Below are 22,215 nucleotides of genomic sequence, written 5' to 3'. Positions count from 1 at the left end.
GATTTTACCAGGATATTTATTTTTACTGCAATCAGAGTTGATAAGCAAATAACAGAAATAGAAGTCTCTCAAGAGGAATTAGATTATTAGAATTTTATAACAGGAAAATCTCTTGAGAAGGATTCAACACCAATCTCTACTTTGGGACTGAATTATGACTTTCTTTTGATCACAGAACTCCCATGCCAAAAAAAAAATTGAAAAAAAAAAAAAGACCATTTTACATATCCAACTCATAAACACCTCAACACATTTGGCTTTCATAATTTTCAATTCAGCAGCCCAGATGGATTCAGCTTGGAGATTTGACAGGACACTCACAGAATTACTTGGCTCTTGAACAATCCTATAGCTGCTAGATCAGAACCAATATTTCACCAGAACCATAAAAATCTTGATTTCAAATAAAATAAGCCAATCAACAGGATATATATTATATGATTACACATACATGAACCAGCTACACAAACCAAAGTAGTGGAAATATAGAGTAAATTAATGTGTGAGGGGAGTAAAGGTAAAGGATATAATGGGGTACTCAACAGGTTGTATCTTTTGGTTATGGAGATGGTTATTTTGGAGGTGAATTGAGTTCTGAGATCTGTTTGCAACAAACAGCACCAGTAATTTACAATATGATATTGTGCAGTCAACATTAGTTAATATGCTAGATAGTACATGGAAAAAAACAAGTTAAACAATACCGAGCACAATACAAGGAGACACACATATACATTTTACATGCATGTATGTTATATATGTGTGTGATGGAATCACAGATGTGTGCATTCATCCAATATCCTTACTTTTTTTGTTTGTTTTTTGAGACAGGGTTTCTCCATGTAGTTTTGGTGCCTGTCCTGGATATTGCTCTGTATACCAGGCTGGACTTGAACTCACAGAGATCTGCCTGGCTCTGTCTCCTGAGTGCTGGGATTAAAGGCATGTGCCACTGCCACCCAGATTTACATTTTAATTTATGTCTACTGTTGCATTTCAATTATAAGAAAATCACGTTTTAAAATATGTCTTTGTGGGTTGGAGAGCTTGCTTAGTGCTTAAGGGTGCTTACTGTTCACACAGAATTCTGGTTTGTGATCTCAGCTCTCATGTCAAAACAACCTGTAATTCCAATTCCAGGGGACACATTCTGGCCTCTACTAATACCCGGACACACATGGTGCAATGAGCTTTTACATGCTTGCATACACATGAACAGAAGTAAAGAGTAAATATGTATTTTTGAATGGTGACCTAAAAAATATTGTTTGTATATTCTTGCAATCTCAGATGAAGTCCCAATGCATTGGGGACAAATAGTTTTATATTAACATTTCTACCATAACCCTCCTATGTGATAACAACTACTACCATGGTATTAACAATTCTGCTAGAAATTATACTAATTTTTGTGACTGAAAATCACATAAATTATTAACATCATCTATCAAAAGGTTTGAGTTATTTATATATTTATAGTTAAAATGAAATGACATTTATAAAACACATTTTCTTATAAGAGTCTGAGCCAAGTGTTAATAAAATATTCTCCCCAGATTCTAGTGAAAAATAAATGACATAAAACCAAGTGTGTTAATTAATTTCAACTGGCAGCTATAGCAGATTAATGAGGCTCATGTTTGGTGTGTGTGAGGACTTCTCCAGAGAGCATTTACAGAGTTGGGTAGTCTTGTTCTGGCTCTTAAGGCACCAACCATTTCATGGGATACATTTTGGAAAAAATAAAATGGAATCCAATGATCCATCCTGTTGAAAAAGTATCTCACATCTACCACCCTTTCTGGCCCATCATGATGGATTGATTTTTCTGTAGCATGACTTAAAATACAGCATCCCCTACATTGTTTTTTTTTTTTTTAAAGATATTTTGCCATAGAATGGAGAAAACTTATTAACATCACATAAATCTAAACTTAATTTGCCCAATGCCATAATATTTAACAATTTTAAATGCACAAGTGAGATTTATATTTATTGGCACCCTTCTAAAAGTTTCTGAGATCACATATGTGTTTATGTATCATATATGCTTATATATTTTGACTTACATTATTTGAAAACTTATGTAAGCACCCAATCACTCTCTCTCTCTCTCTCTCTCTCTCTCTCTCTCTCTCTCTCTCTCTCTGCAAACATATTTGTGTGTGTATGTGTACTATTCAATATCTCTACTTCAATGGGTTGCCTGGATACCTCAGTCAGTATAGCATGAGACTCTTGAAAATCCATTTGAATACATTAAACATTAAGTTTCCCATAGAATACATTTTTGGAATAAGTCCACATATATTTACTAATCAGAAACTGTAATATTAAGAAAAGATCCCTTGTAATTGCAATAAATGAGATTATTATTGTCTACATTAATATTATACCCCTTTCTTAATATATATATTTTTTAACTCTATCGCTCATACTATCACACATTCTAACTCCACTGCAGGACTTAAACATAATCTTAGGCAATTCTTTTCATACAGGAATGTAACTAAATATTTTCATGCTGCTCTTTAAGAAACATTTGTTCAACCCTGTGTGCTCACTCTGCACATACAGAGAGAATCTGTGACATGGATTGGTTACCATGAGCATAGGTGATTATTGTAAAATTAACATTCACAGTAGAAAATTTTATTATCCATTCATAAATTTCAATATCATATGTAAATGCCATGCCATCTTACCTATGGCATTAGTAATTGATTTGCTTATGATACAAACTAGTTCTCAGCATGCCATCCTTTCCTGACAATAACAAGTGGAAGCATGAACAGGGAAGTTTGTTATTTACCAGGCACAGCTCAATGCTCCATGTAATCAAATCTTTTGTCAGAGCATCCTGCCACATAATCAGATTGTGTGAATTGTCAAAGGCAATTTTATAAATATATATTCATTTAAAGCCTCAGCAAGCTTGTTATATCACATTTTCTTCTCCTTTTTTTTTTCTTTCCTCGGTTGTTGTATTCTGAATTCTTGGATATTCAATAATTACATTTCTGAAAAACATAGTTTAACTGTGGACAAAATAATAAATTCTCTATTCACCTGTGGTAAATATTGCCCTTCAATACCCAACACATTAAATTATTATGATTTGATTTGCTTATAATTTTCTCCCAGGATAACTTTTTATAGGGTAACTTCTTTATGTGGTATTTTTAAATGTATTTTTCTAAAATTTCAATAAATAATCTTGCTGAGCCATGATGGAATTTAATAACAATGCAGTCCTCAGTCCAAGCCTATCAAACTTTTCAGAGAGCAAGTTTTGCAGCTCCAATATTCTTGGGAATATGTGACTGCATCTTAGTTTTATTTCTTCCTGCCATGGAGTTGAACACCCTTCAAATTTTGTTGACTCAAATGACTAAGCTAAAAATCGATTTGTACCTCTTTGCAGAGACCAACTCACTGCAGATGCTAATAACAAAAAAAAAAAAAAAGTGTTACACGGTTATTCTTAGATGGCAACAATTACATAATCCCCAAGGAATAAAAGTAAAGAGAGTGTTACTTACTTTCTTAGATATTGCTTACTTACATGCCCCAGAAACACAATAGGAGAGAGCTTTTGAGCCATCATTCATTTTTAAATGTGCAATTAGAAAGGGCCCAAAAGATAGAGAGGGTTCTGTTTCTGTCACTGGGAAGAGTAGGTCAAGGAAATATCCAGAATAAACAGTAAGAGAACCGCAGCTAGAACACAGAAAATCTGAGTGGAAAATGTACTATTTAGTTGTTAGTGCCCATGAAGCAATAACAGGGATTCTGGTTAATAAAAAAACATTTGCAGTAGGAATTGACTTGCTCTAAAAAAGAACTTTGTAGGTGAAAGCTAATGTAGTTGAAACTAAACAGTAGAGAATTAGCAGAAGGGCTTATCCTTTCTGTTGTGAGTTAATTTTGATCCAGTGATAGCATAAAAATTATATGATATGTTACATGAAGTACTTAAATATATGAACTGTAGTAACTATATAATCAGAAGGTCAGAGGATTCCCTGGTGTAATCGTCTAGATTTCTTGCCTAATGTCTTAACCAGTCTCCAAGGTGAAAGCGATGATATTAGAGAAAAGTGAATTGAGCAGAAGTACATCATGTACTTGATTTAGCCTGCCCTCTCTCTGTATAAAGATCCTATGAATATGAAACCATAATTCTCTCTACTGTAGATGAGGAGGCAGGCTCAGTTGTGGTAGGTAGGACCAACAGCACCCAGTAATGTCAATTGCCTCGAAAGATGTGAGCTAAATTCACCAAAACTTAAAGATGGTTACAGGCCTTGGGCAGGTCTAGACTACTGCTGTCAATACGTAAGTGCGTATGATTTGGCTGACCACTGTGTCCTATGTTTTTCTGTTGAGGTGTTTTCCTTTTACACCACCAACCAGCACCCAAATCTTGACATGGAGGCTTCTTATTAGTTATTAATGCTTGGCTTTGTCTTAGCTCTCATTTTAATCTGTTTCTCCTTATGTTTTGCCTTAGTGCTTTTTACCTTCCTTTCCTGCCATCTCCATATCTGGCTGATGGCTGCCTGACTTCTGCCCCAGGACAGGTCCTTCTTGCTCCCTAGTTATCTTCTGTCATTTTTCTTCTCTCTAGAGACAAGATTTCTCCAACTACTTATTCTTTCTGCCCTCCAGTCCCACCTATCTCTCTCCTGCCTAGCTACTGGACATTCAGGTTTTATTAGACCAATCAGGTGCCTTAAGGAGGCAAGGTGAAACAGAAATACATCTTTACATAGTTAAACAAATGCAGCATAAAAATACGTAACACACCTTTACACAGTTAAAGTAATATTCCCTAACAGAAATAAATGTAACACATCTAGACCTACTCAAATATTCCACAACACTTGTCCTTAGTAAGGAAACACTATTATTATTTATTGTGCATTTTTAATGCCTATTTAATTTTTATTTAATGAGAGACTAAAGCAGAACATATCCAAGATGCTTTTCTAAGATGTTTCACATAATCCCATGTTTGTGATTTAATGCCATTCGAACACAATGTCAAGTTCAGTCAGACATGTTAGGTAAAAATAGTACCAAGTGAGCAGGTGCATCTATTTTTACTAACGCAACCAATCTGTAAAGTAACATTGACTATTAAATAAAAAGGCTCTAAACTTTAGACTTTAAAGGAGTTTCTTCATGCCTGGTAATTGAGTTTTTGTTTGTCTATAGTTGTTGTCAGGAGCATTGACAGAGAAAGTGACTTAACTTCCTTTAAAATGCATACATATCTTCTAAACATACGTATACATATATATGTAAATGTATAATTTTATTCACAATTATTTTGTACCGTATTATTCCTTGGATATTTATTAAACAAGTTTGTTATAATCTGTTTTTTGTCCCTTCTTCTGCAACTGTATTGACCTCCTCTATTTTTTCCCTATTGGAATCCCCTCACTGGTTTTTCCATTTCCTTCTCAAGACCACACTTCCCATGCTCCTACTTTGTCTACAGTCTCTTTAAACTTTCCCAGTTTCTGTAGTTATGTCATGTTGTCCATGTGACTTCCAAAATATATATAGATTATTGATGTAGTGTTTGGTTGCTTCATAGGGTTTGGGAGTCGGCTTCTACTACTGAAGACACCAAATATTTAGAGTACTACACTCTGATGTTTAATCTGACCTGAGAACATATCTCCTGTGCTCTAGCCTTCATGATAGCAAAAAATACTATGCAAGCTGCCAAAGGGAGAAAAGCAATCAAATACCCCTACTCAAATGCAATACCTATGAACCACAACAATGATCATTATGGAAATATATGTATAAAGGTAGAATATGTGGCACTCACATATTAGTGGCAACCAACAGTTGTCTAATCAATAGAAGAGAAACTATGCTTGACAATAAAAATCTAAACAGATTCTTGGGGTTTATGAGGTCATTTTGATTTGAAAAGAATCTACTAATACTACTTTGAGAGTCAAACATAATTCTTTACTACATTCTAAATCTTAGACTTATGTCTATAGATTAGTGTAGTCAATATCCCTCATTAAAGGAATGTCTATTTGATACAGATGGAACCATCATAGAAAGTCAAAAATGGTCACCGCAATGGCTGCAGCTATATCACAGCTCCTGGATATGTGGATCAGGGAACATCACAAAAGAGGGGATGGAGATTATAAAAGTCTGTATATCAGGATTTCTTCTGTGTAACAGCTTCTCCTAGAAGAGGTTTTGTAAGCAAGATTGGAACAATGGGAATTTCAATGAATATATGATTGTGCAAGTGGTTGCAGAATTTCATGGGATTCCACCTTTCAACAAATAACTACAGGAAAGTAGGTATGTTGAGAAAAGGAGGGTTAGCCTCTACTAAGGATGAGAAGCTTATTAGTTGTCGAATGCAGAAATACACAGAAAGTAAAAATTGGACTCAGTATGTTGTATTTATACTGGGCATACAAAAACACACACATATGCACACTCACGTACACATGCACACACACTCTCATAACAATACTAATCAAAGAAAAAGATATTATCAACTTGAGAGTAGCCTGGGATATAGAACAGGTTTGATATCTGGGAAAGCCTGAAGGGAGGAAAGAGAAAGGAAAATCGTTACAATTCTACTTCAATTAAAAACATATCTAAGAAAAATAAATTCATGGCAAATCCAATAAGAAATGGAACTTTTAAAATGTATTCACTCATCTATTCATTGTTTAGTAACAGTGCAGGCAAATATTGTTCTACAGTTGAGTAAGACAAACTCCATTACATTAAACCAAATGAGGACATTTTAATTTTCTTCATTGATTACATTAGCACTGCAAATAATACTGTTTTAAAATGTTTTTCCATTTGAATGAAACTCTATAGTTTTAAATAAGAAAATTTATCATATTCTCTATTATAATTTATGCATTTTTCTAATAATAAAATTTTATATTATTATAATTTTAAAAGAATGATTGTGTTATTTTGTTCTATAATATAATGTGAAATATAAGGCTGATAACATACATGCCTATAATGAATTTTAATCCTATAATCTCACTCTTCCCCCCTTAAATCCTTCACAGTTCCCTTCTCACCTGCTTAAAATTCATGTTCAGTTTAAAAATAAATTCACTGAACTGAGCTTTACCTAATCATTGTCTTTGTTTTGTGATGGAAGTCTTCATGTACAGGGTAAAAATTACACACAGAAAGCTATTCTATCATTGCTAATTTTTCTACGGTTCTGGAACAAGAAATGATATTCTGTATTAGTTTTTAACCTAACATGTGATACCTACTTGTGGAAGGTGTCAAGAGCAACTCATTTGGTCAATTCATTGAAAATAAGCCTTGGTCAATCTTACCAAAAGCAATCTACAGATTCAGTGCAATCCCCATCAAAGTCTCAAAACAGTTCTTCACAGACCTGGAAAAAACAATACTCAACTTCATATGGAAAATCAAAGAATCCAGTATAGCCAAAACAATCCTGTTCAATAAACTACCTCTGGAGGCATCACCATCCTTGACCTCAAGCTCTACTATAGAGCTATAGTAATAAAACTGTTTGGTATTGGCATTAAAACCAACATGTGGCCCAAAGGAATCAAATTGAAGATCCTGACATTAACCCACACACCTATGAACACCTAAGTTTTGGCAAAGAATCCAAAACTGAACAATGGAAAAAAGCAAGCATCTTCAACAAATGGTGCTGGCATACCTGGATGTCAACATATAGAAGATTGCAAATAGACGCATACCTATTGCCATGCACAAAACTCAAGTTCAAGTGGATCAAAGACTTCAATGTAAAACCAATTAGACTGAACCTGATAGAAGAGAAAGTAGGAAGTAGTCTTGAACCCATTGGAACAGGAGCCTACTTCCTCGTTATAATACCAGTAGCACAGACATTGAGAGCAACAATAATAAATGGGATCTCCTGAAACTGAGAAGCTTCTGGAGGGCAACGGACGTGGTAAATAAGACAAAACTATAGCCTACAGAGTGGGAAAAAGATCTTCACCAACCCCACATCTGACGGAGGGCTGATCTCCAAAATATATAAAGAATTCATGAAACTAGACATCAAACTACTGAAAAATCCAATTTAAAAAATGGGCAATAGAGCTAAGCAGAGAATTCTCAACAGAAGAATCTCAAATGGTTGAAAGGCATTTAAGGAACTGCTCAACCTCCTTAGTCATCAGGGAAATGCAAAACAAAACGACTCTGAGATATCATTTTACACCTGTCAGAATGGCTAAGATCAAAAACACTGATGACAGCTTATGTAGGAGAGGAAGTGGAGCAAGGGGAACATGCCTCCACTGTTGGTGGAAGTGCAAACTTTTATAGCCACTTTGGGAATCAGTATGGCGGTTTCTCAGAAAATTAGGAACCAATCTTTCTTAAAACCCAGTTATCACACTCATGGGCATATACTCAATCAACTATGTTCATATCAGCATTATTTGCAATAGCCAGAATATGGAAACAACTTTTATGCCCCTCAACTGAAGAATGGATAAAGAAAATATGGTACATATACACAATGGAGTAGTACTCAGAAGAGAAAAACAATGACATCTTGATTTGCAGGCAAAAGGATGGAACTAGAAAATATCATCCTGAGTGAGGTAACCCAGACTCAGGACAAACATGGTTATGTACTCATAAGTTGATACTAAATGTAAAGAGAAGGATAACCAGACTGCAACTCATAATTCCAGAGAAGCTAGCTAACAAGGAGGATCCAAAGAGGGACACATGAATCACCCTGGGAATAGAAAAAGGGGAAATAGAAAAGATATCCATGAGTAAACTGGGGATGAAGGGGAGCAATAGAGGGTGGGGGATGGGGGATGAGAACATAAGGAAATGGGATGGTTGAGATGGAACAGGGATAGAGTGGGAGAGCAATGAAAGAGATACCATGATAGAGGGAGACATCATGGGGATAGAAGGAAACTGGGTGTTAGGGAAGTTCCCAGGAATTCATAAGGATGATCGCAGCTTAGACTACTAGCTATAGTGGAGAGTGTGCATGAACTGACTTACCCCAGTAATCAGATTGGTGAATACCGTAACTATCATCATAGAGCCTTTCTCCAGTAACTGATGCAAGCAAATGCAGAGATCCACAGCCAAAACGTATGCTGAGCTTCAGGATTTTAAGTTGAAGAGAAGGAAGAGGGATTCCATGAGCGAGGGGCATCAAGATCACAAGGGGGAATCCTATAGAGATAACCAAACCAAGCTAGTGGGAACTAATGAAATTTAGACCAACACCTGTGGGGCCTCCATGTGACTGGACTAGGCCCTCCACATAAGAAGACAGATTTGCTTTGCTTAAGGTCCCCCCTGGCAGTAGAATCAAGATCCATCCCTGATGTATGAGCTGGCTTTTTGTAGCCCACTACATATGATGGGACACATTGCACAGCCTTGATGCAGTGGAAGGGGCTTGGACATGCCTCTACTCAATGTACCAGGCTTTGCAGACTCCCCATGGCAAATCTTGCCTTGTTGGAGGAGGGAATGTGGGGTGGTTTGGGGGGGAAGACTGGAGGGGTGGGAGAAGTGAAAGGGGGTCAGTGATTGTTTTGTAAAATGAATAAAAAAATTCTTAATAAAAAGAAAGAGAGAGAGAGAAAGAAAGAAAGAAAGAGAGAGAGAGGGGGGGAGGGAGGGAGGAAAGAAGGAAAGGAAAGAAAGAAGGAAGGAAAGAAGGAAAGAAGGAAGGAAGGAAAGGAAGGAAGGAAAGAAGGAAGGGAGGGAGAAAGAAAGGAAGAAAGGAAGGAAGGAAGGAAGGAAGGAAGGAAGGAAGGAAGGAAGAAGAAAGAAAATTAGCTTTGGTAATGAAAGGACCAGTATTAAAACAAGTGATCAGTAAATGACGACTATTTGATCTCTGAACACTGAACTTGTGAAAAAATTGTATCTGGACTTTGTTTCATAGAAGTATTAGTCTTATATTTGTCATGCAGAAGTTTATGCCACTTTTACTGTTAATTAAGTTTAATTGTTGAGTAAAAGTATATTAATGCAAACAATGCATGAAAACCAAAAAGACTTGCAGTTTGTCATTTACTTCCTTATATTTCTTGAACATGTACAGCTTTTATATGATGAGATAGAATAGTGAAGGTAAATCAATTGATATAACGTTGACTCATTATAGCATTAGTTCTTAAGTTCATTTCCATTTTAGTTTGCTAACATATGTTTGAATGCTGGTTCATAGAAAAACCTAAATGTTCATATATGTGATATGGCCATAAGGAAAATGATAAAATATCCTCTAATTTTCTGTATGGCTTTGTTATTTAAAATGATCTAAATATATACTGTGAAAAGTAGTCTAAAGCAAAGACTGTGATTAAACTTTTTATACATTATAGGAGCTTAAACTATGTTCTCATCAGGCATTTTTTTCAATGTGGAAAAAGGAGGAACAAAAGAGAAAATATATTCATATATAAATACAAATATATATGTATATTGCCATGAAAGATTAAAGGCAAGATAACAATAAAACAGCATGTAGAAAGCAATTTAACTTAATTTGGGTGGCTATACCTGCCGTGTCTGCAAGTATAACTTAATTAAAAGTGGAAAGCATGATATTTGGGTAATATATTTTTGAACCTTCTGTCTAATTATCCACTATAAGTGCAATGACCTCATGCTGATCCTAAACAACTGGAAATAATACAAAATATATTTCCCTAATGTTCCTTTCAAAATAAGTACAGTTAGCCAATTATTAGTAAGTATTTACTTTCAAACTTCCATTTAAACAAATAAGTGCTGAAATTTAGAACAGTAGAAAAATAAAAGTTATTTTAATTCTTTATGAACATAAAAATAGTTGTCAACATTTTATTGTAGAAAAGTATTTCTATGTTACAAAAACTTATTCAAAGCTCAAGAGGACCTTAAAACACTCAATCTCATAAAAAGAAAACCCACAAAATATCAAGCTATAATTTGTTTACTTTGAAATTTCAAGATTTTCGTTACTTGTAATGTTTACTGTCTCAGTTACAACACTTGAATGGTTGAGTTGTACAACTCAGGAACAACCTCTAAGAGTGGCTTTGGAAATGAAATCATGAAAGAGCCATGAATCATGAAACAAGGAAGAGTCTCTCTCTTACTTTCTGTCCATCTGTTTTCTGGGGTTTGTGGCATTATGCAGTGTGTCATCTTAGATATGCTCTCAATTTAGAGTGTTAGATTTTAAATGATAACCTCACACCATGTTGTTTTCTGAAGAATCACTACTCTCAGGTAAGGAGCATTAGGAAATTAAGAAAAAAAGTCAACTTGATACATCAATGCCAATTGTATGTCAACAAGCAGCTGAGTGTGTTGAAAGCAGGGAGATGGTTGAACAAAATAGGGAATGACATGAAATTAAAGAGCACCAGACCAGGAAATGATTATCATCTAAGTGGGGCATATCTGTTGATCAATGTATGCGATCTTATGGGAGCCAGCTTCCTTGTATTCCTATCTTAGTTTGTGAAGAATTGAAAATTCCATATTGAGGGTCTTCAGGTTAATACAAAGTGAACAAGATTCATCTATATTTCAGTGTTGTCTTAGCAAGAGTACCTTATTAAGCTATTTCTATTTCTATAAGAATTACATATATATGATCTAATAGAAAGATTTATAAATTATGTCTATAATTCTGTGAAAATAGAAACATGGGGTTGGGGATTTAGCTCAGTGGTAGAGCACTTGCCTAGCAAGCGCAAGGCCCTGGGTTCAATCCTCAACTTAAAAAAAAAAAACAAAAACAAAAAAAGAATCTCAAGACAATGAAAATAGAAACATGTATTTTTGTTGAAAATATTAAGGCAGTTGATGCCTTGATAAATATATATATATGTTTATTATTTAGCATGCCTAGTAAATAAATCAAACACAATCAAGATATATCAATTTGGGCTCAAGGGCTCAGTGGTTAAGAGCATTTTTTGATCTTAAAGGAAACCCACACTTAGTTCCCAGGATCCACATATAATGTTCACTGCCATCTGTGTGTAACTCCAGCTCCAGGGACATCATAAACCTCTGAGCATCACTGACACTGTTCTACAGCTCCACACAGCCACACACAAACACTCACACACATGCTATTTTTTAAATAAATTCACTATTTATTTATTTCACATCTCAGCCACAGTTTCCCCACCCTCCTCACCTACAAGTCCCTCCCCCTTTCTTTTCCCACTTTCCGATGCGCTCCTTCTCCATTTCTGTTTTAGGAAAAGGCAGGTTTCCCAAGACAAACATGGCCTATCAAGTTGGAGTACAACTAAACCCTCTTCATGAACTAAGGCTGGGCAAGGTGACCCAGTATGAGGAGTAGGATTCCAAAATCCAGTAAAGAAGTCAGACACAGCCAATGTTCCCACTGCTAGGAATCTCACAAGAGGACCAAGCTATGCAACGGTCACATATATGCAGAGGGCCTAGGTCAGTCCCATGTAGGCTCCCTGGTAGTCAGTTAAGTGTATGTGAGCCACTGTGAGCCCAGGTTAGTTGATTCTGTGTGTTTTATTATGGTGTCCTCGACCCCTGTAGCTCCTACAATCCTTTCTCCTCCTCTTCTGCAGGATTCCCTGAATTCCACTGGCTGGGAGTCTTCATCTGTTTCTATCAGTTGCTAGAAAGAAACCTCTCTTGTGACAATTGGGCTAGACACCAATCTAGGTACAGGAGATGGTCAGTTCAGGCTACTATGTATCCACCATTGCTAGGCGTCTTATGTGGGGTCACCCTGGTAGATTCCCACGAGAGCCCCTTGCATCAGGTTTTTACCTGACCCTGATATGCTCCCTGCCCAGTTTCCCAGTAGTTTCTCTCAGTACTCTCCGCTTCTGTCTTCCTCCTCACCCCCAACCTAATTGCTCATGTTCCCATTCCTACCTGCCTCAGTGCATGTAGGAAACCTTTTCTTCTATTTCCCCTTCCCAGGGAGATATAGGCATCCCTCTCCATGAACTCTCTGAGTCATAGTCTCTCTGAGTCTGTGGATTGTAGTACAATTATCCTTTATTTTACAGCCAGTATCCACTTATGAGTAAGTACATTCTGTGCTTGTCTTTCTGGTTCTGGGTTACCTCACTCAGGATTATTTTTTTTTTCTAGTTCCATCCATTTGCCTTCAAACTTCCTAGTGTCCTTGTTTTTAACAGCCAAGTAATTCTGCATTGTGTAAATGTACCACATTTTCTTTATCTATTCCTTGGTTGAGGAACATCTAGGTTGTTTCCAGATTTTGACTATTGCAAGGGAAGCAGCTGTGAATATAGTTGAGTAAGTACCCTCATTGTATGGCTGAGCATTCTTTGGGTATATGCCCAATAGCTGGATCTTTTGGTAGATTGGTTCCAAGTTTCCTGAGAAACCACCACACTGACTTCAAAACTGGCTGTACAAGTTTGCACTCCCACTAGCAATGGAGGAGAGTTCCCCTTGCTCCACATTGCTCCAGCATGAAATGTCACCTGCACAAACACAATTTTAAAATTTAAATGAAAATAAATCTTAAAATAAGAAAATGTGTCCAGCAGCAAATATTTTTAGAAAATAAATGCACTTACTTTTTGCAGCTATAGTGATGTATGGCTATTACAATATAATTGTTATGTATTTGTTATTTTCTGTTGTCAGTGATGCTCTCTTTCCTTCTGAGTTTATTTTACACTTTTCTGTTATTTATTTCTCCTCTTTATCAGTTCAGCTGACATATTTTCTGTTCTGCCTGTGGACCACTCTGTCATCAATCCAAGTACAGATTAGGTGCGGAATTTTATTCCCTAATTTATCAGAAGAGATTGTTGTTTCTTCATACAACTATCTATGGGTGTATCAATATAAATATTAGGTATAAGAGTATATCCATTTATTACATGTCATGAGCTCAGTTGTTAAGTGCCCAAAATTAAGCTTAATATAGAAGAAAGAAATGCAGAATATGTAGTGATGGGTAATTCTGTCATGAAGATAAAAACCATAGACTGAGAGAAGAATATGATTCCAAACATTATAATTCAACACTGTATTGAACAGTCTGTAAATATGAAAGATGATGAGCCAAATATTCCTAGAATAGTATGTTTGCAAATAGGAAGGAAAAATGATTGAATGAAACACTCTGTAGTATTTAGAAACAAGACCAGGAAGCTCACTCTCCCCTCCTTTATTTCATAAAATACTTGAAGTCCTAGATACAGCAATTAGACAAGGGAAATACATAAAAGGGATTAAAAAATATAAAAGAAGCCGGCAGTGGTGACGCACGCCTTTAATCCCAGTACTCGGGAGCCAGAGCCAGGTGGATCTTTGTGAGTTCAAGGCCACCCTGGTCTACAGAGTGAGATCCAGGAAAGGCACAAAGCTACACAGAGAAACTGTCTCAAAAAACCAATATCATATATATGAAGAGGGAAAACTATTCCTGTTTACAGATGGTATGACTCTAAATAATTACTAGAAAATTTGTTGCATCTAATAAACACAGTAAACTTGAAAGATACAAAATTTAATGTAAGAGAAAAAACAATATTCATTAATATCCACAGTGTACTCTCATAGAAAGAAACTGATAAATCTCATGTTAGTCAGAGTGGTGATCATGGATAAATGTGGGAACAAATATTGAAGAGAATGTGAAGAGGAAGGAACCCTCATTTACTGTTTTGGGGGTAAAATTAATACAGATATTGTCGAGCTCACTTTAGATGTTTTCAACAATTTAGAAAACAAAACACCATATGACTCTGAAATTTCACTACTCTGAATATTCCAAGAGAACTATGAACCTTTCCATAGAGATATTAGCACCTCCCTGTTTATTGCTCATTTATTTACTATAACTAGGAATTGGAATTAATCTAGTTGTCCATCAACAGATGGTGGAAAATTAAAACATGTTATATATAAAAAGGTGGAATGTTATTTAGCTCAAAAGAAAAATGAACTCACAAAATTTATAAGAAAGTGGATGAAGTTAAAATGTGTAATATTAAGCAATATCACACAATATCAGAAAGAAAAAAAGTATATTATCCTTCATGTGTGCATTCTAGATAGTGGCATATGTATAAATGTAAGGAAATATTTATGTAGGTACAGTATTACATAAAAAAAGAACAAAAAGGGTAAATATTCAGTGATAAGGAACAACCAATGTTGGCAATTATGAGGAGTTATGAAAAAGAATATAAAGCTACTTGATTCTAAAGTCTAACTCTGTCAGGATTTTCCTGTCATCTTGTTCTAACTTGGCTATGGATGTACATAAAAATATGTTTGGTAGTAAACGTTGAGAGATTTAATGTGAAGCTCCACAACTGTCCTTATTAATGTACATTCTAACCATATAAAAGTTTATTGAGTTGTAATATCTTTCAGCCTTATTAATTTTGATATGAGACATTTATATTTGTGAAAATTTTAAGAGTTAAATTAAAAAATAATTTTTAAAGTGAGGAAAATATTTGAGTAAAATCTAGGTAGCGTTTTCCAGAAAGATACACAGTGCTGTGAGCCAGGTAGGCAGATGGAATGTGAATACTGCCTAGTCCTATGGGATCACTGTTGGATCAAAGGGCCAAAACAGCATCCTATAACTTGAACTTAACCTGAAGTAGGAGAGACATGCTAAGATTTAGGCCAACACTCCCGAAAGACTGCTAGTGATAATATTTATGAATTGGGATTTCAGAATAAATGAATCTCAGAGAAAACTAGGAAGCCATGTATGTTTCATTAGTAAATATTTCTCAAGAAGGACTTTTAGTTATATGGCATGTTAGGAGCTAGACTAGTGTCTGTTTATAAATCACCACCTATTTGAACTTTTATGCTTCTTATATACTACTGCATGCCTAATTTTTCTGATATCTGGCACATCTCAAATACAAAATAAGTGTAAGTTGGAAAGTTATTAAACACTAGCTGGGTCCTCTGTTTGTATTCTCAGAGTTCTGTATTCTCTTTTTATTTTTGTATCTTTTTCTTTTTCTAGAGGTGAGGACCGAACTGCGGGCCTTGCGCTTGCTAGGCAAGCGCTCTACCACTGAGCTAAATGCCCAACACCTTGTATTTTTTTTTTTTAATCTTATCTGTTTCTTTGGACTCTTTTTCTACAGGTGCTAAATGTAAATAGCTAGTTTACAGTCAGAGTTTATACTATGTCGAAAAAAATGCATTTTCTATTGTCTAGATGTTCAATAAAATACCAATGCATAAGAGGATGCATTTAATATTTAAGGCTTGATGAAAAACAGATCAAAGTTTCATGGTGATATTAATGTGATAATGATAGAGAGAAATGAGGGAATAGTTAGAAGGAATAATATTAGCTAGGATAGGACAGCCATTCTTGTGAAAGATAAAGTATTCTAATCAGAGATGAATAGTCGAGGAATGTTGTCAGATGCCATGCATAATAGAAGCACAGAAGGAGTAATGCTTCCCTACTGTGAACAGTTAATGATCCTAAGGCATATACATTCTTTTAATATGAAATGTACATGCAGAGAAATGAATGGTCTATGGGGGCTAGCACATTAAAAAGGTCATAATTGTATCTTTCACATTTGATTTCACATATTTGTATTCCATTGTGACTCCTTCTCACTCTGCCCTCAAGCTCACCCCTAATCTCTGAAGGGCTCTCCTCCCTAAGCTTGCTCGAAGCCTGGTTAAGGTTAACATTGGCCCTGGTCTCAAGAACTTTGCAAGGGTCAGGGATAACAGCATGTCTCAACTTATATCCCCACTGACAAATTTCCCCCTGCCTGGGGAATTAGTATGTCTAGAATCTCCATTCATAGTATGAATTTTATAAAAGGAAAAGTAAATTTAAAATGAAAATAGAAATATCATAATTAACATTATAAACAGAAATTAATACACCTAAGCTTAGGTAAAATTGGTATAATCGTGTGAAAGGATTTAATTTTGAACAATTTTAAAGTGAAGTGTGTGATTGCTGCCCATCAGTGCAACATTTATCATGAGAACAAATTGCTGTCATACTTTACCCCTTGTTCTTTTGTTTTAGTATGAAAGATAAAAACATTGATATTTTTGGAGCCTGGATTATCAATGTAGTAATTAAATAAAATTCTTCCTGTTCATATCTGAAATTTGTGGCCTTTCAGCTTTAAGATCTTACTTAAAGTTCTGAAGGGCAGCAGAGGACAGCAGCAATATCCTCTATGCCAGGGGAAAGGATTGTCAACAATTCAAAGGGAGATTTCCTGTGCCATTAAGATGGATATTCATTATACAGTCCATGGCTTTGATGGGGACTATATCACCCTGTGGCATAATTTTGGGGCATCTTTAGTGTTCTTAGGTAAAGCAGCCCCACCTCTAAGTGAACTTTTAATAAATTGTAAATGAATCTTTTAATATTGCGATAAAAGTTTACTAGACTCGCATCATGCCCATGTATTCACACAGTAAGTATTCAAAAAGACTCATCCTTGAGTGTATTTTTTAATAATAAATGTGAGGGGTCTTTTTAAAAATGTGATCAAAAGGCACTTTAAAAAGTGACTAAGCAAAGATAGAAAGGATAAAAGGAAAAATATCAGGACTAACAGGAATCATAAAATAGCCAAGACTGGGGGCTCAGGCTTTGAATCCCAGCACTCAGGTGATTGAAGCATGAGGACTCCCATGGGCTTGAAGCAGTGCTAGGCTACATAATCAGTTCCAGCCAGTCAGGTCTACAGTGTAAGATACTGTTTACAAAGCCAATGCAAATAAATCCTATTTTATTTATTTATGTATGTTACATCCCGATCACAGTTTCCCCTCCCTCTTCTTCTCCCATTCTCCCCGACCCATCCCATCCCACCCTCATTCCACTATTCCTTGGTTTCTGATCAGAAGGGCAGGCCTCCCATGGATACCAACAAAGCACAGCTTATCAAGTTGCAGTAAGACTCAGCAACTCCCCTTGTATTAACACTGGACAAAGCAATCCTTTATGAGGAATAGGTTCTCAAGAGCCAGCCAAAGCATAAGAGACAGCTCCCTATGTTAGGAGTCCCACAAGCAGACCAAGCTACACATCTATCACATATATGCAGAGGGTCTAGGTCAGTCTCATGTAGGCTCCTGGTTATTGGTTCAGACATCGTGAATTTCAAAGAGTTTAGTTGTTTCTGTGGGATTTCTTGTGATGTCCTTGACCCTTCTGGTTGCTATACTCTTTCCTCCCTCTCCTCAGCAGGATTCCCTGAGCTTGGCCTAATGTTTGGTTTTGGGTCTTTGCATCTGTTTCCAATAGTTATTGCATGAAGGCTCTCTGATCAATTGGAATAGTCACCAATTTGATCACAGAAGACAGCCAGCTCAGGCTACTTATCAGTTATTGTTAGGAGTCTTAACTAGGGTCATCTTTGTAGATTCATGGGAGTTTCCCTTACATTAGGTTTCTACCTGACTCTGAAATGCTGTGCCCCACTTTCTACTCTTCTCTTTCAATATTCTCTCTTTCATCTGTCCCCAAATTTATCCCTCAAGTTCCCATCCCAATCTGCCCCAAGTCTACCCAGAAGATCCATGCATCCCCAGCTTTGGATAATACTTGTTACCTAGCATCTCTGGGTCTGTGGATTGTAGCATAGTTATCCTGTACTTTACAGCGAATATCCACTTATGAGTGAGTATATACCATATTTGTGTTTCTGGATCTGAGTTACCTCACTCAGAATGATTTTTTTTCTAATTCCATTCATTTGCCTTTAAATTTCCTGATTTCATTTTTTTAACAGCTGTGTTTCAATCCATTATGTAAATGTACCACATTTTCTTTATCCATTCTTCAGTTGAGGGGCATGTCAATAGGACAAAATGGTAATATAAGTATTTTAAAAATTCTGTAACATTGAAATTTCTTATTAGTCCAAGACTCATAAACTTAAATTTAAAAGGAAACTGTGAGACATGTAAAATATAATTAAACAAGAAATTAAGAGTCAGTGAAATAAATAGCAAGTATAGCTTAAAATATGCCTATAGGTATTTCAAGTAAAAAGATGCAAATTACATAACACATAACAGTAAGCTCTTTTGCCTGTACTGGGTTAGTAATAAATCAAAATACTAGATAATATCCCATATTGACAACTAAGCAGGGGAATTGTCATTTTCATTTACAAAGATGCTATTCAGGTAAAATATATGACTGTAGTAAAATATTCCTCCTGGCATTAGAATCTAATCAGATTGAACAGTGTCTTCATTCTCAGTTTTGAAATATTTTCATATTTCTCTAGTGTAAATAGAAACACAGGTTGACAAAATATTCTTGAAGCACACTTAATATTTCCAGACTCAGAACAGGCCTTCATGGACTAGTGAGATGGTTCAAGTATAAGAACACTTGCTGCCAAGACTGACATTTTCTGAGTTTAATTCCTGAGTTCCATATGATGGAAGGAGAGAAACTGACTCTCACAGAACAACGCCATGGTTGCAGAAATATGACCTACACAGTGACAGACCAGTCAAAATGGCAATGTGGGTTTGTGCAAGACTGAGTTGATTTCATAGGTTGTATATGCGCATATGTAACAATACTTGTAGAAGAGGTCATGAATTTGAGAGGGTGGGAGGATCATGGTAAGAATTTGAAGGTGAGAGATGGGAGTAGAAGGGATATGAATAAGGTACACATATATGAACTTCATAAGGCAATAAAATAATAGAAAGTAAGGCAAGATTTCTTGATAAAAATCATTCTTTGAAATCATCACTAAGAAATCAATACATTTCAACTACCTGAAAACATGGAACTAGGTAAGTGGTAAAGAATTTTGGCAATAACTACCTAAGTTATTGCATATATTTCTAATGATGAGTATCTAAAACTCAAAAGAGTTCTAGTCTGAGCCAAATTATCAAGTATATGATCTAATCAATATCAATTATATTCTCATTATTTTCTTCTTGTCAGTCCTTGGATTTTTGAGTCATAAAGAAGGTAGTTCATATTAGCTATGCTTTCAAGAAGTCCCACTGTGTAGATGTTGAATATGGAATTGCTTCTTCTGTTATAAATATATAACCATAATACCTGCTTCATAGTATGTGCAAACTCCACCTTGCCCACTTGATTGTACATGCCCCAGTCACTGGCACTTGTAATAAGAGACCTGGATACCCAGGTTATTTGCCTTGTCTCCAAAAGATGAAAAAGATAGTCTATGTCCATAATAAAATTATTATACCCACACAATTATAGTGATTTTGAATCCTATACTCATCTGTATTTGAACTGCTGGCCAATGGTACAAATTTACATCACATGCTGTTTTTGATTCTTCTCTCAAAATGAAGCTGGGATCTGGAACTTCTCCAGGCAATTTGGCAAGAGCTCTCATGATATCAACCTGAGGAATAACAGGTTCAACATTATCAGAGCACAGGCCATCTAATTTCAAAGATCCTGTTTAGCTGCTTTTGTAAGTCAGTGAATCAAAGAAGAGAAATTTGTTCACAACTGTGAGACTACTCCTCAATAAATAAGGGGAACAAAGAGAATTTAGAAGAGAAATTCACATTTTACATGTCAACAGCTTATGAAACTATGCAATATTTCTACTGTGTATGCAGAAATACTTGCAATATTTTGAGAATCCACAGTGTATTTAGTACAATTCCTTATTTTCCTTTTTCTCCATCTCTGAAACTACCTTCATTACTTCTCATTTGTTGACCAAAAGTAGTATACACAATTTAAAAGCTTTACTTTGCTCTGACCCTTTTATATATGGGTGAGCAAATAGAAGAAGTAAGGTTAATTATGAATAAAATTTGTTAAATTTGAATATATTATTGAATAAAAATCTAGATTTATTTTTTTCCTAAGGGAATCTTGAGTAAGACAGTATGAAAAATAGGTACTGAAAGCAAAGCACATGTAATTGGATTTTGAATTGGCCATTTCACCTACCTGGGGTTAATAAAATCCCTTTGACTTTTTAAAGTGTGAAATAAAGTTATAGCATGCCATAACATAACCCATTATTAAAGTGTTCACCTTCTCAAATTGTTATGTAATATATGGCATTATAAGATCAAGTGGATGTTGCCCTGTGGATTTAAGGGCTATGAAGCTCAGAAGGATTGCAGAATGAGTGACTCTTTTTTTTAAATGACATTACAGATCTTGCAAAACACACAGGAACTGATAGGCTTAAGGACACTTAATCTCTAATTTCAAATGTGTTTTAAAAGCCAGAAGCCTTTGAAGCAGCTTCAGAGAAGATTATCATATCCCACAACTGCAGGCAATGCAGGGATGTAATCAAGCCTTGGACAGAGCTGGGCAATTTGGGTAAATTGTAATATTGCATGCACAATTTCAGAGCATAGTAGAAAATGAATAGCAGCCTGGGAGCTGAAATTTAGAGATGGAGCTAAGGAATTTTGCTTCCTAAGGCCTCTGGAACTTCTTTGCTAGGAGTAACCTCCCTGTCCCACTGGCTACAATTGGATATTTTCCTTTGTCTGAAGACCCTAGGATGATCATATTATGAGCATTTCACTTGATATTCACTGCTTTTACCTCCTTTGGGCTAAAAGAAATTCATGGATATTTTTCAGCACTGCTAGAGACTGAAAGAAAAAGTTCAAGGACCAAATAATTGTAGAAAAAAAAAAAGGAGACTTTTATGAGGACAAGATCTCTGAATAGTTTTTGATAATAGGTTCAAAACTAAGCTGATGTGTGAGAATCCATTGATAATTGAGTTTTGACATGAAATGAAATGTCCTTCAAAGAAATGATTTGAGTAGTTGGTCATCTTTTCCTTTAGTAACTATCTCAAACCACAGATTAAAATGATCAACATGAATTAAATAGACTAAGGAGACTAGCTAGCACTTCTGTGTACATAGTTCAGTACATCCAAGGGAGTGATCTGGGGGCATTGAAAAATACAATTGTAGAAAAGAACTCCGAGTATTTTACCACTTGAAAGTGTTCTGTGGGGCTGGAGAGACGGCTCAGAGGTTAAGAGCACTGGCTGTTCTTCCAGAGGTCCTGAGTTCAACTCCCAGCAACTACATGGTGGCTCACAACTGTCTGTAATGATATCTGGCTCACTCTTCTGACCTGAAGGGATACATGCAAGCAGAACACTGCATGCATAA

The sequence above is a fragment of the Onychomys torridus genome, chromosome 17 (genome assembly GCF_903995425.1).
Source record: "Onychomys torridus chromosome 17, mOncTor1.1, whole genome shotgun sequence".
Lineage (NCBI taxonomy): Eukaryota > Metazoa > Chordata > Mammalia > Rodentia > Cricetidae > Onychomys > Onychomys torridus.
The sequence above is the reverse complement of the archived record's forward strand: the minus strand, read 5'-3'. Positions refer to the sequence as shown.